Source organism: Clupea harengus, chromosome 3, assembly GCF_900700415.2.
Source record: "Clupea harengus chromosome 3, Ch_v2.0.2, whole genome shotgun sequence".
NCBI classification, from domain to species: domain Eukaryota; kingdom Metazoa; phylum Chordata; class Actinopteri; order Clupeiformes; family Clupeidae; genus Clupea; species Clupea harengus.
In genome coordinates this window covers 19920253-19937756 of record NC_045154.1, presented here as the reverse complement: position 1 = coordinate 19937756, position 17504 = coordinate 19920253, and the positions used below count along the sequence as shown (strand labels likewise).

Here is a 17504-nt window from a genome sequence, read left to right as displayed (position 1 = left end):
ATAATAAACATATTCGCCAGATCTTTCAATTCAGAAAAAGGATAACACCTAGAGGGAAATTCTACTGGGGATCTTTGATTCAGGACATTAACTGGCAAAAAGCTTGGCTGTTACCCAGTAAATACTGTATCACAAATAAGGTAAAGGAGGTTCACTTCAAAATTCTACATAAAATATACCCGGTGAATGTCAATATAGCGACATATACTGACATAAGCTCTGCTTGTTCTTTTTGTGACGACACAGATGAAACAATGTTGCATCTCTTTTTTGAGTGTGAGAAGACAAAAATGTTTCTTAATGACTTAAATAATTATCTTTTTGAATTATCTTATTCCCTTACTGCAAAGGATTTTCTCTTTTATTATGATAACCCTGTGAACTACCCTTTGGAATTTGTTGTAAACTTTTTTACTTTGCAATCGAAATTTTTCCTCCACAAACAAAAATGGCTACAAGGACAGCCATCCTTCCGTGTCTTTAAGCTAGAAATGGACTCGCTCCTTAATTCTCTTCGTTTGATCAGAAATAATAAAAAAAAATGATAGACTTTTATGTCTCTTCTACACGATTGTTAAAGGATAATTATTTCTTTCCTCTTTGTTTTTTGTTTTTTCTGTTGTCATTGTTCATTGTCATTTGTCTGTTTTTGTTTTAATGTACTGCTGTAATGTATGATGTTCTTTGTGTTATTGTATTGTCACTATGCATCAATAAAAAAAAAAATAATAATAATAAAAAAAAAAGAAACCGAAAAAAAAAAATTCAAAAAAAAAAATCTAACGTAGGCTGATGTGCTAATGTCAGACAGTTGGCTGACAGACGCCTCGCAAATCACATTAACTATTTTTACTGGTTACAATAACGGTGTTATCGGATAGTACAGTATCTTTTTCTCTGTAACTTTTGAAAAAATCTAAACGTGAAAACGCCGAAAAATTTACATTTACTTAAAAGACATGGCCGTCAGCCGAGTTTGGTCCGGAGTTTAGCTACTAAAGTTATCTTCTGTCCTGTCGTTTGAAGCAAACCTTTTAGCTCTGGCATTGGTCTCCCATTATGTATTTATCTATCACTTCACTGGATTGGAAGTCCATTTTCCAGGCTATCGCACGCCCCCTTCATTGAGGCAGAGGTTAGGTTTGCCTCACCTATGTGCTTTTTCACTGTAGTCTTATGACAGATCAGCAAGACTAAATAGCTTCTTCACATACGTGAAATACATTACATCACCTATTATATGGATACAAACGACATATAATAAAAGTGTCCACAAATATTTCAGTGATGACAAACAATGAGAAAGCAAAAGTCATGCGCTCAACCCAGTGTGTGAGGGATTGCACAATCTGAGATGAGGCGCAGCTCGTCGCTGCCTCACCTCGGGAGTAGTGCTGCACGGTGTACCGGTACTAGAAAAGTACCGCGGTACCCTTACGTTAAAAACGATACGATTTTGCATATTTTTGGTACCGGTACTTCATTAAAAAAGCACGCAATCAGAGCGCCGCTCCCTGTCAGGCTGCCTACACGCATTGACTGCAAGGGCGGGGCTGCCCAGCTCTCACACATGCAAATACTTCGGGTACGAAGCAGACACCGAAGGAAAACCCATCGACACACACAGACCCTTCAAATCCACTCAGGCAAAGGGAGGGAACACGTCGAATATGGCTAAGCACCTATCAGACAGACACCCCGAACTTTTCAGAAAGTTCAAAGAACGACAGGTTAGCAAATGTGATTATAAACATGAACACCCCCAAGCTCACCCATATACAGCCTAACACGAGTAGCCTAGTTTAGCTAGGGTGACCAGACGTCCTCTTTTACCCGGACACATTTAGGTCTCGAAAAAGAGGACGTCTGCTTTGTCTTGTGTTGCAATTGCTTGATGTTTGACTGTGTTAGAAAAGTTGTTGACTTGCTAGTTTGTCATAAACAAAGTAAGCAAATTTAACAGGTTTCGCTAAATTTAGCCGCTAGCAAGACATCTCGTTAACGATGTTAGCAAGCTTGTTATAACAGGCTTGGACATTGATGCTAGTATTACGTTTTTTTCACCCCTGATGCTAGTATTAAGTGCTCTTTGTAATGTTATTGTGATAGCCATGTTGGCTAGGTTGCCAACGACTTTCCTAACACAGTCAAACATCAAGCAAGTGGCTTCATCTGGCAAAACAACTGTCCAGAAAAGGAGACAATGCACATTATCGTCATGACTATTATCATTTTTTTTGTTAGAACATGTTCAGTTGCTAACAAGACCATCTCAAAATACATTTCAGTTAATTTATAGTTAGTGTTTCTGTTAGTGTGTAAATAGTTTGTAAAGTGTATAAATAGTTCAGTTGTAATAAGTGCATAAACAATTGCAATAGTTGCAAGTTGCAACAAGTGTGAATATTCATAATTCAAAATAATTCTACCAGACAGACAGGCTGTCTCATTGTTCACCATAGTGTAATGGCATGTGTGTATTAGTGCAAAGGTATGTGGTGGCATGTTTTTCATTGTTGTTTTTTCAATAAAGGGGAGAAATTGCCCTTTAATTATGTGTCTATCTTCAATGTACCCAACCCACATAGCTTTAGGTTTTTTTCCACCTCAAACACACATCTGTAAAATTATGTAATTCATACTTATGGAAATAACTATGTAGTCATATAGTCAGATACGGACAATAGGTCTACATAGCCGTGTCAATGCTATGATGTCACCATGTAGTTTTCATTAATATCTTGCTGTGGGCTAATACTAATATGAATGCCATTTGTTAAGTGTTCAAAAAGCTGGGCAGGAACAAGCTGGTAAAAAAGGGAACTATACAGATGTTTTGTTTATTACTATCATAGATAAATATACCAGTATCGTATCGTATTTGTGGTATCGTATCGTATTTGTGGTATCGTATCGTAAGTATCGGGTATCGTGATATTTTGGCAGGTATAGTATCGAAGTCATAATTTTGGTATCGTGACAACCCTACTCGGGAGTCGCCTCTCTGTTTGAACAGGACATGGTCAAATTCAGCGATTTTGATTATAAAAATGATCGGAATCATACAAAAAATTTAAATTAAAGCAAAGATCAGTAGATACATATTAATATTTATTTTATCATTATTTGTTTTTTACTTTACATGATGACTTTTAATTTTCATGAGGTATGTGTATGACCCGTTTTCTACTACCGGGCGCTTCACTGCAACTGAACAAACTTACCACCCTCCTATTTCAGTTGGGTTTCAGAATGAGATAATTTTAGGAGGAGGATGCCATTACTGTGGCTCAACTAGGAGTCAGGTGCAAATGGGCCTTGTCCTGACAAGCTAGACTCAAAAAGTAATGTAAAAGGAAAAGAATGTGTTCCCACTGTCACAGTTTTTCAAGAACACGGAGAAGCTAGGCCATGCCTGATGCAGCCTCTGTTGATTTTCTGTTCCTATAGTTGGCCCTTTTTTTTGCTTAATACCTGCTGGAGATCTGTGACGTAATGTGCTTTGGTGAAGTGGACTGGAGTGGGTGGTCGGGAGGGTATTGGGGTGGGTGGTTGGGTTGGCCTGTGCCCGTGCAACATTCAACACAGGAATGTTTATGATGAAACTGTTATCAGAGCACAAAATTGTTTACAACAAAGTTATTCATAGATCTAGCCTCATCATTTTGTTGTGTAAGTGCACCAGATTGATGCATTGAACTTTAAAATGTGCAAAATGTTGTTATATATAAAAATATATTCCCGCGGGGAGCATGCCCCGGACCCTCCTAGGGGGTTCGCATCGTTGTCACCTTTTTCATCCCTGATGAGTTTGCACCCCTGAAACAGCCCGCTGCTCTCATGCACAATTCATGTCAAGCACGGTGAACAGTTTCCCACAAGCACCACATCCAAATGTCACAACCACTGCCCCAGTAGGCGCAGCGTTAAGGCATGCTTGTGTAACTCCCCCCGCGGTGCACCCACTGCACTCGCACACCCAATTTTTTTCAAAAACCATGAGGGGGCAACCCCAGATCTCGTCTCCCTCCCTAGGCGGAGCGGGTGCAGATCTAGGTTTAGACAAATTGACTATAAGCGGGTTAGTTCCTGACCTATTCAACTCAAAGCCCAGCCTGGCAGGCTGCACGGAGAGTTGGCGCGCATGCGCTGCGTCGCCATGGGTACTAAAGACAATCACAGTGGGTTACACGCTGCAGTGTATTAGTGGGTTACACAGTGGGTTACAATCCGAGATTCAGAGGGGTAGTCCAATCAGTCCTACGAAAAGAAATAGACTCCCTGCTCCGAAAAGAAGCGATAAGTGTGGTGCCTCCCGAGGAGGCAGACTCAGGCTTCTACAGCAGATACTTCTTAGTCCCCAAAAAGGACGGGAGCTATCGGCCAATATTAGATCTGCGTGTGCTGAACAGAGCGCTCATGCCGTTTAAGTTCAGAATGCTGACTCCTCGCCGGCTAGTTCAGTTCATAAGGCCAAAAGATTGGTTCGTTACGATAGATCTAAAGGATGCTTACTTCCATGTCTCGATCCACCCCAAACATCAGAGATTTCTGCGGTTTGCGTTCAGAGGAATAGCACACAAGTTCCACTCACTCCCGTTCGGTCTGGCTCTGGCACCGAGGGTTTTCACAAAGTGCGTGGAAGCAGCCATCGCTCCGTTGCGGCAACAGGGGCTACGTCTGTTCAATTATCTGGACGATTGGCTTCTTTGTGTTTGCTCAAGAGCAGCAGCGGTACAAGACTGCCATCTAGTGGTGGCACACTTGCACCGCCTCGGCTTTGTGATAAACAAGGAAAAAAGCGTTCTGCGCCCAGGCCAAACCGCGCATTTCATAGGCATGTCTCTAGACTCCACCTCAATGAAGGTCAGTCTGTCTCAAGACCGAATAAAAGCCATCAGATCATGCATACATCAGTTCAAGCTGGGGCAGACAGTATCGTCCCTGTGCTGCCAAAGACTGCTGGGCATGATGGCATCAACCGCAATCGCTCTCCCTCTGGGGATGTTACGTATGCAGCCTTTTCAAATATGGTATCTTTCCTTGAAACTCTTCTTCTACCAAGGACAGAAACCACAGAATAGCAGGGAACTCCAGATGCAGGAGAGCCCTGACGATCTGGAGGACTCTGCAGTTCTTCGCGGCATCGGGCCCCATGGGCATTGTGACACGCCGCGTAGTGGTAACCACAGACACCCACAAAAGGGTGGGGGGCGGTCTGCGAGGGGAGATACGTGAACGGTCGCTGGTCTGCAGCAGAGGCCGAGTCACATATAAATGTGTTAGAACTGCGAACGGTTTTCCTAGCGCTGCGGCACTTTCTGCCCACGTTAAGTGGTCGTCATGTGTTGGTAAGGACGGACAACACTTCAGCCATGGCGTACATAAACCACCAAGGCGGAGTGCGTCTCCGTCGCTGTACCGCTGGGCGAACCGCCTGCTCCTGTGGGTGGCGGCTCACATCCGTTCCCTCAGAGCAGTTCATATTCCAGGCCACCTCAACTACGGGGCGGACCTGTTATCGAGGGGCGACCCTCAGGCGGCAGACTGGTGCCTCCACCCTCAGGTGGTCGATCAGATTTGGCTGCGTTTTTACAGGGCCCAGGTGGATCTGTTTGCCAACAGACAGAACACCTGCTGCCCGCTCTGGTTCTCGCTGGGGGGGCGACAACCCTCCACTGGGCGTGGACGCACTGAGCCACCAGTGGCCGAGCTTGCGGCGTACTTGTCTGTACGCGTTTCCCCCGGTCCCGCTCCTCCAGCAGGTGCAGTGCAGGATAGCGGACGAGGGCAGAGAGTTGCTGTTAGTAGCCGTGGGAGCTGCCTCTTCGGAAAGCTATCGCAGGCGCGCGGAACGGTCTGGCATCCCCGGCCAGAGCTGTGGCATCTCAGGGCCTGGCACCTGAAAGGAGCAGGCTCCTAGCCTCAGGCTTGTCAGACACGGTGGTGGCTACAATATAGAGTGCTCGGGCGGTGTCGACCCGATCTTTGTATACGCTGAAGTGGCACAGTTGCCAAGGTGGTGCGAGCGGTGGTGTGTTGCGCGTCAACGCGACCCCGTCAACTGCACGCTGAGCGTCATATTAGAATTCCTACAGCAGTTGTTTGATGAGGGGAAGGCGGCTTCCACTCTCAAGGTATACCTGGCGGCCATCTCAGCCTGCCATGCAGGCATCAATGGCAATTCCCCGGGCAGCCACCCTCTGGCGTCACGCATTATGGCTGGAGTGAGACGTCTCAGGGTGCCTGACAGGCACCTCATACCCTCATGGGATCTGCTGGTTGTGTTACGTGCTCTCACAGGGCCTCCATTCGAGCCCCTGGAGACGGTGGACATAAAATGTGTCTCTTTAAAGACTGCGCTGTTCCTGGCACTGGCGTCAGCAAAGCGTGTTGGTGACATGCAAGCCCTGTCCGTCAGCCCATCGTGCCTTCAGTTCTCGATCGCTGGGGACAAAGTGGTTATGCGACCTAATGCTGCTTACACACCTAAAGTGGTGGCAACCCCATTCCGCAATCAGGTGATTGAGTTGGCAGTGTTCTCGCCTCCTCCTTTCGCGTCAGCAGAGGAGGAACGTTTAAATAAGCTTTGCCCAGTACGTGCTCTTCGCTGTTATGTAGAGCGCACTGGGGCATTCAGACAATTGGATCAGCTGTTTGTGTGCTTTGGCGCACGGGCAAAGGGCAGACCTCGGTCAAAACCGAGCCTCTCCCGTTGGATAGTAGATGCTATCGTGTTGTCATATACGAGTTTGTCCTTAGATCCCCCGGAGAAGCTGCATTCGCACTCTACGCGGGGGGTCTCTTCTTCCTGGGCCTTATTGAAATTTGTAAAGCTGCAAGCTGGAGTTCTCGCCACACTTTCATTAGATTCTATGTTAGATGTAGCCGAACCTAGTTTCTTACAAGGTGTTCTACAGGCAGGTGATCTCTGAATCCCCGGAGCCTGAGAATGGTTAAGTGATGTATGTGTTCATCAGCGTCTATGTGTTAGGATGTGAATGAACCAATCTATGGGTTTTTCTACGGGCAGGGGATCGGTGATTCCCTTAGCCTATGTACAAAGGAAATGCCCTGTAATGTTCACCACCAGCTGCTGTATGAACCTCTAGGAGGGCAAAAGCAATATAAAGTTGGTGTGTGTGTTGGCTGCCACTGTATTATCACGCGAGGATATACGGTCCCTTCCGTTATATCGCAGTCCAGCTGCGATAGGGAACGTCTCGGTTACTTACGTAACCTCGGTTCCCTAAGCAGGGACCAGATATAACGAGAGTTGCGTGTACAGTGTTTGCTCTTGGATTCGGTTTTCTACGCTCAGTTTCTTTTCCAAGACAGATACGTCTGCGTCATCCCTATTTAAGGGCTCCTGAGTGGGCGGGCTCAGGAGAGCGATTGGACGTATCTCGGCCTTCCGGCGTGAGTGAATAGTGCTTCGATTGGTCCCATGTCTACGTCATGTCCCTTCCGTTATATCTGGTCCCTGCTTAGGGAACCGAGGTTACGTAAGTAACCATGACGTTTTTGTGCCTGATTATTATATTATTCACAAGCTGACAAAAATGTCACTGTCATCTGCATTGGCTGGGGAAATCATTTGCCAGTGGTTTCAGTAATTTGGACATAACGAGTATGCCTGTAGCCCATTCCGTATTGTCAGCCTCTCATCAGAACAACCCAGTGTGCTGGGTCACCCGTGGTCTAATTACAAACCGGGTTGCCACAATGAATGTTTTGGAAACTACTTTCATTATGTGTGTGAGAGGAGCTGAATTCCGTGTTTTATTTGACATGAACTCTTCTATACGTTGGAATATGTATATCCACACATATGTGTTCAATTATGAACGCCTACCTCAATTTTCAGTGTTTTTGGTGCTAATATCAGTTTCACTGACATGTTGTTAATTATAACAAATATGGCCATGAAGCCAGAATAACGACTGACAGGCAGGCAGAGTTAAGGTGCTGCACAGACAGAAATAAACTGTTGCACATGATCAAGAAGGCTGCATCGATGCAGACACGCTATTGGAGGGTTTTATAACGCACTTCTGCTCCCCGCTAATTGGTTTGGGTTGGCACTGTCCAGTGATGTGGTGGAGCATCCAAGCGCAAACAGAGTGGGAGTGGGTAGGAAGGGGGTGCAGGGGCTGGTTTGGAAAAGGCCCACAGACACTTTGAGCACTTTTTGCAAGTCTGCAGTTCATTGCGACATGAAACACAAGATTACCAGGGGAAGCCTTTAAAAAAAACTGTAAACAATCGCCATAAAAAGGGGAACTTCGTGAAATCAGAAGAATGGAAGAATATGAATACATATATATATATATATATATATATATATATATTACACTCCTGGTTTATTCCTCAACCACTCTTTTAATCTTTGCTTAATTATGCTGTTTTGATAAAAAAGAGTAATTGATGATATGACAATTACCTCTCGTCCACTTTGTAAGGCAAGAGCCTAGAAAATGTTTAGATCAGGCAGTCGGTCCCTAAAGTGCCTTGGCCATGAGGATAGTGCAAAATGTAAAATAAAAAGTCCCAAACCCGTGTTTTGGCATTGTCAGGGTGACCTGATCACAACACGCCGTCCCATTTCTATTTGTGCCATTTTGAGCCCTTGCAGCCTCTAGCACTCAATCTCTTAGCCCTACCAGGTGACATCCATCAGTCAAAAGTCTGTGAGGGCTCAGGGCTTGGGCCTTAAGAAGGGGCAATGGGATTGGTTCAGAGAAGCGAGGTGACATGCGTAACCACAACGATATCAAAGTCTTCCTCCTCTAGCCTCGCCTGCACGTCACTACCTTTATCCTTTTTCTTTTTGCAAAGCGTCTTCTATCCATAGCCTTCTTGCTAGCTAGTTTCTACCAGATGCGCTCTCTCTCTCTCTCTCTCTTTACCTCTCTCATGTTCACACAAAATGTGTGCATGCCAAATAGTGGCATGCATGTTTGCTGCTCAAATGACAGACAGAAGGCACAAAATCCACAGCTATTTTTTCATTTTTTTTATTTTTGTAAATAACTATGTTTTTTTTTTTTATCCGGGGACATTCATAAAACGTCGGGTGCCAGCGCCAGATGCCCAGGCCTAACGACGCCTTTGTGTGTATGTGTGTGTGTCCCGTATATGTGTTGGTGTGCTTGTATAGGCCAACCTCCTCTTTAATGGCGTGCCAAATGCTCCTCAAATGCTCCAGGGAATGAAAAGAGACTAGGGAGAATTTGTCTCGCTTTAGATTTGAATCAGTTCGCTCCATACCAAACATCTCTTGGGACGTGAAGAACATCGGGGGCTCGTCCGGGATTTTGTCATGGGACAGGGAGAGATGTGTCTTCATATTTTCTGGGTCTACCAAGTGAGTGAGGATTCTTTGCAAAAGTAGTTTAATCTAGACGAGTTGCATTTAACATATGCCCATAATTTTTTTCTTGCGATCCGATGTGGAGATCTAATTCTGTGGTGCGGGTATGCTTCCTAAAGCACCTGAGTTTATTGCCAAAGAACCTGTCATCACATTCACATCAACATTTTAAGCCCCCCCCACACACACACACCAAAGAACCTGTCATCACAACATTTTAAGCCACGTCTTAATGGGTAAATAGCATCAAATACTAAAGCTCTAGTTCTGAGGTCTGATGTTTTAAGCCATGTCTTAATGGGTAAATAGCAAATGGTAGCCCTGAATAAATAGATGGTTGAAGGTCTCTCTCAAAAAATCTCTTGCCACAACATGGAATGAAAATGGAGTGTAGTGATGTGTTCAGGTGCCGCAACAGAACCTTTGAGCCTTAAAAAGTGGGTTTAAGAGCAGTTTTTGCCCCCCTGATACACAGAAATGAAAATGACTGATCTAGGGATAACCGTTCTGGCAGATCCTGGAGGGTAACTTACAATTACTCCATTGGGTGTCACTAAACAACCACCCCAGTGAGAGCAGGGTAAAAGACATATTCATGTCATAGTTGTATTAACAGGAAAATCAGTAGAGCCCAATAATGCTTCTATTGTGAGGATTTTTTTTGCTGTGCATATGTTTAAGTAAGCCCACCCAAAAATGTCTAACCTACCCGGAAACAACAACAGTCCCTCTGCCCCCCTGTTGCCTGCCTCCATATAAAATGAATGGAGCTCAGAACTTCAATCTCTTCTCTTGCAGGTGTTATCAGTAGAATCACCTATTTCAAAAACATTCATATTTAGAAAAAGGTTATAGTAAGTACTTACTCATCCATACAATTTATAAATATAATGTATTTTTACTAGTAGTAGTATATGGTAGTGTGAAATACTGTACATAAAATACGAGCTGTCACATCAGTCACATAGCTGTGCAATGACGCCCTCTGGTGATAGAAAAGGCTGTTGACATAGAGCACTATCTTTCCCCCACATAGAAAAGACAACCTCCCCACGTGTAAGGATCTGACATTTTGAAGGTCAACTTCCCTGAATACAACTAATTAAATAATGTTAGTGTGTTCAGCCCACAAGCTGCCTTAGTGATGATTCAAGTTTACTCAAGAATTGAATGGCTGACTACACACACGAATATGACTTAGGAATCATGACTGGTTAGGGCCACAATGTTCCCATAATGATTTGACTAAGGGTAAGCAGCCTACAAATTTTCCAAATCGGCCGTCCTATTCCTGTTGTGGCCACAGGAACACATTTGTCAGTAACACAAAGGGAATGGGAATATCTACGTAATATCTACAGAAATCTACGGAAAACTGACCATGGCAACAGTAGATATATACAGAAAAACCAATCCGGACCGATAATATTCAAACTATTGGTACTGAATCTCATAGTTACACTGGGGCCCCACCACTTTTTGCTAGCACCAGTTTCGTCCCCACTACTTTCGACAACTGAAAATAAAATCTCACCACAATGAATAAAAAGCTTCTCAAACTGCGTGCCTAATCACCATGGATAGATGAGAATCGAACTGATACACAAAAAATGAAAATTGTGTGTCACGTCTAGTCGGGGGTGGAGCTTGAAATGAAATCAGTGATCCACTAATTCAAAATTAGTGAATTATATGAAATCAACATTTTTACTAGATTATTATATCCATCTGTCAATCATGTCCATTTCTCTATTATTATAAACATTATAAACATGCAGGCTGTAGCCATAAACACAACAATGCCCTTTTCTATGGCTAGACTGTGGTCACTGAGTCTCCGCATGGTCAGGATCTGCCTCTGCTTTGTGTCTCTGACAGTAAAGAGATGATCTTCTAATTCATATTTAGATTTTATGGCCCAAAAACATTCTAATTTGCTTTGAATTTTTGTCTCATTTTGCCAATCTTCCAAATACTTTTCTTTACACTCTTGGATGATCTTATTGATGTACTGTAGTTTAAAAGCAGTAGTCTCAAAAAATATTAGTCTCAATTAGTACAAGCTGACTCAGAGGACTCTTTTCAGGGTTCAGATCTGGAGTTTATGCCGTGTTGAAATGCAGGAGAGTGTCTGTGGGACTTGTTTGTAAATGCATCCAGAATTTGAGAGCGCTTTTTTGTAAATCTGCCTAATTCTGCACGACATGTATTGGTTGGTGTTTTCTTTCGAATTTCTAAGATTGTTTGACAGAATTCTGTATGTATTGCTTCTTTAGGAAGCTTGTTTCATCTAGCGTAGCTACGCTCACTGAGTTAACATCGTACCTCACTTCCACACAGTGCAATTGGCTGGATTACACCATCAAATATTTTGCACCAAATCTTAATAGGTATGTCTATATTCCAATTTCTTTTTTATTGGTCTGTGAACTTTTTCCTTTAGTGCATTCACTGCCATGCTGAAACTCCCTGGTGTAGTCCCAATCCAGCCAAAGCAAGTGGACTGCATTGTGTGTTCTAGGGTGGTGCTGCCTACATTGAAATCATCATCATCATTATTTATTCAGGGAGAATTGACTGAGCACAGGGCTTTTTTGCAGCAATGCCCTGATAAGTTTAGCCTGGTTGAAATTAACCACATGATTTGGAGGCGGATGAGCCGTTGACGAACCGATATTTGCTGTTCTCAATCAGCTCGCTAATGTGAACGGGCTAAAAGGACAATTAATTAACTTTAGCCCTTACGACGAACGGGGCCCTGACTGAGGCTACATAATACAGAAGAACAATAAATAAACAAACCATAACAAAACAAAACAGACACAATAAATAAACAAAACACATTAAACAACTCAGAAATTAAGTATAAAAACAATATCATAAAGTAAAAAAAAATTAAATCAGAGAAACATCCTTAGCATCTAAAAGGCTCTTAAATTGGTTGACAGACAAATACTTGGTTAGTTTCAACTCCACTTGAACAGTGTTCCATTTATGGGTAGCAAAATGGTAATGGAAATGGTATCTGTGTTCCTGACACCTAGGCTTCTTTTGCAATATCGTGATATCATGTTTGTCTTTTTTAGATTTACTGTTACAGTCCAGTGCTGATATTAATTCTCTTGCTGGTCCGGATGCTGCTGTAGCTCCTGTGCAGTGGGTGACAACCACACCAGGTCATCTGCGTAGAGTAGGAATTTGATTTCATTCTCTTGTAGGATGAGGCCAGGGGCTGTAGACTGTTCCAACTGCACCACTAACTCATTAATAGATAGTAGTTAATGAACAGTCTTGGGCTGAGGCACAATTTTGTAATATAATCCTTTATGCCAAATAGAGTCAAATGCTTTTTTGAAATCAACAAAACTGACAAATATTTTTCCATTTTTTGTTTAGTTTACATGTTTATTTATAAGGGATTGTAGGGTGTAAATGTGATCCGTAGTCCTGTACTTTGGAAGAAAACCAATATGACTTTTGCTCAGGCCATTGTCCTCCTGAAGGAAGGCTAAAATTTGATGATTAAGGATGCTGCTAAATGCCTTCCCTAGACTACAGTTCACACAAATGCCTCTGAAATGATAGGGTCCAATTTGTCTCCACTCTTATGAATTGGTGTAATATACCCTTGGCTCCAAACGTCAGACAAACAGGCTAAATCATTTGATGAGGTTGAATCATTTGAGTATTGTCCTGTAAAGATCAGGGGTGCAGTTTTTTATTGTCAAGGCCGCATAATTTGGTTTGATTTCAGGTTTCTAATTTTGGATTCCAGTTCAGTTTGTGTGATTGGAAAGTCAAGAGGGTTTTGGTTGTCTTTTTCAAAAGATTGCAATTTTTGCCTGATTGTTTTGTAATTACAATTTAAGTCTTGGGATCAAATATCTTTGTACAAGTATTCAGAGTGTTTTTTTTCAGATTTCACCATTTTGGATTGGTACGTTTTGGATTTAATTGGATTTACTCAAATTATTCCACATCTCAGATCTGAATGTGCATTACAAATCCCTCCATTTTATGTAAGGGATAATGTATTGTCCGAAGATCATTATCCAAAAATAAATCCCGACGGGGCGAACAGCACCCCGACGCGCAGCGGAAATCATAATTAAAAGCACAAAACCCGTTGCCAATGACAGCGGTCAATATCTTTTTGCAGCGGTGAATATCAGGACATTTTCACCTGCGAACGTTGGGATGGCCCATTCAAATCAACGGTACTTTTTGGAACATTCTGAAGAGCCGTATAATAATAAGATTTATATTCATGGGTACCAAAGACGTCACTTCCGTGAAGCCTGCCGCCATCTTTGTGTCCGACTCAACCATTATTCCCGTTGTATTATAAGATTTTTGTACCCAATAGTAGCTAGGTAGTCATATATAATAATATATAGTAATAATAATAATATTAATAATATAATACTAGTATTGTTTTCTATTGATAGTTTCTTCAAATTTAGACTTTTTAAATGTAGTATTTTCTAATTCCAGTGGTTAGTTAGTTAGCTATCTATATCATAGTTAGCTAGCGAACAGTCATGACTACGAACATAGCACATCTAAATGAGGCAGAAAAACAGCAATATTTAGAAAAAACATTGATTATTGGCCGCGATCAATATTTATTTCCTTTTGACTTTATTTTGTCCCTTAAAGTCTGCCCCAACTGTCATTTCCCAACGTATAAATTTATCTTGTACACAATCCATCCCATACACCGGAGATAGCCTGAAGGCTTTCTAGACTACAGATCAGAATCAGAATCAGAATCAGAATCATCTTTATTGGCCAAGTACATTTCCACATACAAGGAATTATTTCTGGGTTTAATTGCTCTCAATGTACTTAAACTGAAAAATATGCATGCAACAGTAAGTGTAGTTTTTTTCCATCTTAACAGCCATTTTTTATATTTTAGTCTTCCATGAGAGTCTTTTTGAATATCTGTGTTTTCAGGCTGGTGGAGTTTTAGATTTGAGAGATATCTCGAGTCCTCGAGTGTTTACATTCATTGTCAAACCATTTATCTTCCATCTTGTTCTTTGTTTTATTTTTGTTTATCTTTTGCATGCCATCTTCATTTGTTGCTTTCAGAAATATTCTGTTTAGTTCATTGGTAGCCATGGTAACCCCAGCCTTGCTGATTTCAAACGGTTTGGCATTGTAACTTGCAATGCATTTTTTTAAATTCTAATGTATAAAAAAAAAAAGTCTGAATAGCTTGCTGGACTCAGTCTTGGGCCGGTTTATGATTTTAGTAAAGACGTTGGTGACAGTGACTGTATAGTCAACTACTCCAGCTCCAAGAGCTGAACACATAATGGATTTGATTTATATAGCACACTTTAAAATACAATGAAATCTCAAGGTGCTTTACAGGGTAAAACAATCAATCACAATAATGAAATATAATAATAAAAAAAAAAAAACGCTAAAGTCAGTGAAAAATAGGACAATATAAAATTAGAATTAAATAAAAATAATTAATATAATCATAATGAAATCGAAGAATATGTATTCACTGAACAATTACCCAAGAAAAACGCAATCTTAACAACACAAAACCAAGACCTTAGCGGAAGGCATAGAGGAACAGGTGAGTTTTAGGATTCGATTTAAAAGCAGCGAGGGAATCTAAGGCCCTAATCTTCCCCGGGGGCTTATTCCAAAGGCGTGGCCCCAGCGAGGAGAAGGCACGATCTCCCATGTTTGCCAGCTTTGTCTGGGGAACCGCAAGGAGGTTGGAGTTGCCTGACCTAAGTGTCCGGGATGTGGATTGAGGGGTAAGGGGGTCCTGGAGATACCGGTACAGTTTATGGCCTGGAAAACTCGAAGAAGTACCTTGAAAATGATCCGTTGACTTATTGGAAGCCAGTGGAGGGAGTGGAGGACTGGGGTGATGTGTTGTTATTTAAAAACCTCCCTAAAGAGTCCCCTCTAATTCTACCATTGGACACAGACAGCATGGACAGCACGGACAGCATGGACAGCATGGACAGACCTAAGGCTCCACAGAGCGGCACTGACCCTCAACCCTTTCGATTGACAGTTCAATCCCAATAGCCTTTGAAAGTGGATGCATCTGTATTTCGATATGCTCATCATAATAGCAGAGGCAGACACGCAATCAGGGGCGGTTTTAGGAAATTGGAGGCCCTGGGCAAAGAACAATTTTGAGGGCCCCCCCACCAAAACACCAATCCCCTCCAACCCCACACCCACCCAGACACACACTTAATGAACAATGTTATCTGAAACTGACATTTATTGTGAATAATTTACTTTAACAACCAAACAGTGGCGTTTCTACATTAGGGGCAGGTGGGGCACTGCCCCACCAGATCCAGATGACGCTGTTGTGCAGAAAGCTCAATACATTCGTACTTCGCTGCAAAATATATATATAATATAATATATATTTTTATGCAAAGTAGCGTGAATATATGTGTGTGAATAAACTTGACTCACACGCATTATTGTTTTGGAGTAATTTTATTCGTGTGTTTTTCTGTCTGTTTGCTTATTCTGTGAAATGCTGCTCTCCGCTGTCCCTCCCTTTCCGGTGGGGCAACGGCCCACGCTGCCCCACCGTTACCATGGAAACACCAATGAGCGTGAACCACACAGGCCAAAGTTAACATTGAGCGGTGGGGCACTTTCAGATGTGCCCCACGAAATCTGCCTGGCAACTAGACTGGAATAATGCAAAAACCGCGAGACCTGTACCCCGTGACTAAGAAAAAAAAAAACATACAGTCAGATCAAAATCAGACAGATCAATGCCAGTAACGTTACTGCTAGTTAGCTATCGCTAGTTTTCGAGTATTTTGGAAGTGTTTTAATTCAGCCTACAATGAATAATGCAGACTATTTGTTGAGGGTGCAATTTAGTACATTGTCGTTGGAAGAGAAATTAGAAATGAAACGTAGAGTAAGCAGAGACTGAACGCCCTCTCCATGCTTTCCATTGAAAACCTGTTAGTTCATGGACTAGTGGATTTTAACAGCAAAGTCATCAGAGGTTTGCTCAAGCAAAGAACCACCGCACCAACTTCCTATTTAAGTGATCTGCATTGGTGAGTCAAACCTTTTTTTTTTTTGGAGCTGATGGTATCAATGCAATCTGCAAGGACATCGTCTTTTTACAGTTTTTAAGTTTTGTTCATTTAGCAGCATGTTTTGTTGCTGTTATTTGTTTAAGTTGTGCCTTTCGCTTCATATTGTATGCCACACGTGTGCCACAAGCTTAATAAATCAGTCAAGTTATTTGAGCTGTGTGTCTGTCTAATCTTTTTACTTTGTTGCAATCATTTTACTTTAATGCTGTATTATAGGCAACATCTTTGTGTTGCGCTGAGCGCTGAAGCATGTTAAATGTATTTGAAAAAGGATTTCTGCTCCCTGCTGGCACTCAAAATGCAGCCCATTACATATCTTACTGGTCTGCTGCTTATAATAATCAGCTACCTCTAGTTTTTTGACGGTGACATGAAGTCATACAAAATTGCCCCACCAGAAATTTCAGGCTAAAATCGCCACTGCAACCAAACAATTGTAAATTATTTGAATCATGAGGTTTTGAATGCAGTGTAATAGCAGTGTAACTTTTTGATTACCTTATCAAAATAATATAACTTGTTAAATTTGATTAATTCTTTATACTTCTAATGAATGTTTTCAACTGAAAGTTCCGAATTTGTACAGGTCCTGTTTTAACTATTTTAATTCTATCTCTATCTGTTCATTTGTCACGCAATGCTGGGTCTTCACTGATCACTGTATGCATTTGCTGTTACTCGCATTGGTGACATCACTGCTCTCGTTATCATTCAGCTGTGCTTGAGCGATGATGATGACCATGGCAGTATCATGCGCGTTGTCAGTGCAGGTGTCAGTGTCCCGGATATGGGCAGGTGTGGCATATACATCTATATATGACTATGAGCTGTGGTACATGATGGCTCACCGTTTGTAGAAGCAAGGCAGGCAGGGTTTGTCTGCTGCTGCTAGCATTAGCTAAACTTGGCTCATCAGCACTTGAAACATTATCAGAAATGTCTTCCACTTCCACGGACGAATTCTTGATTGGAAATATTGTGTTACCTTAGGTAATTTCTCCCTTAACTTC

At 42.1% G+C, this 17504-nt stretch overlaps 1 long non-coding RNA gene across 1 annotated transcript; it reads left to right on the top strand.

Moving 5' to 3' along the window:
* The first annotated feature begins 2037 nt into the window (after positions 1 to 2037).
* LOC116219574 lies at positions 2038 to 16161 on the top strand. Its single transcript, XR_004163237.2, has 3 exons — positions 2038 to 2701; positions 2947 to 2951; positions 16152 to 16161. It is a non-coding gene; the product is annotated as an uncharacterized LOC116219574 (long non-coding RNA).
* Positions 16162 to 17504: the final 1343 nt, after the last annotated feature.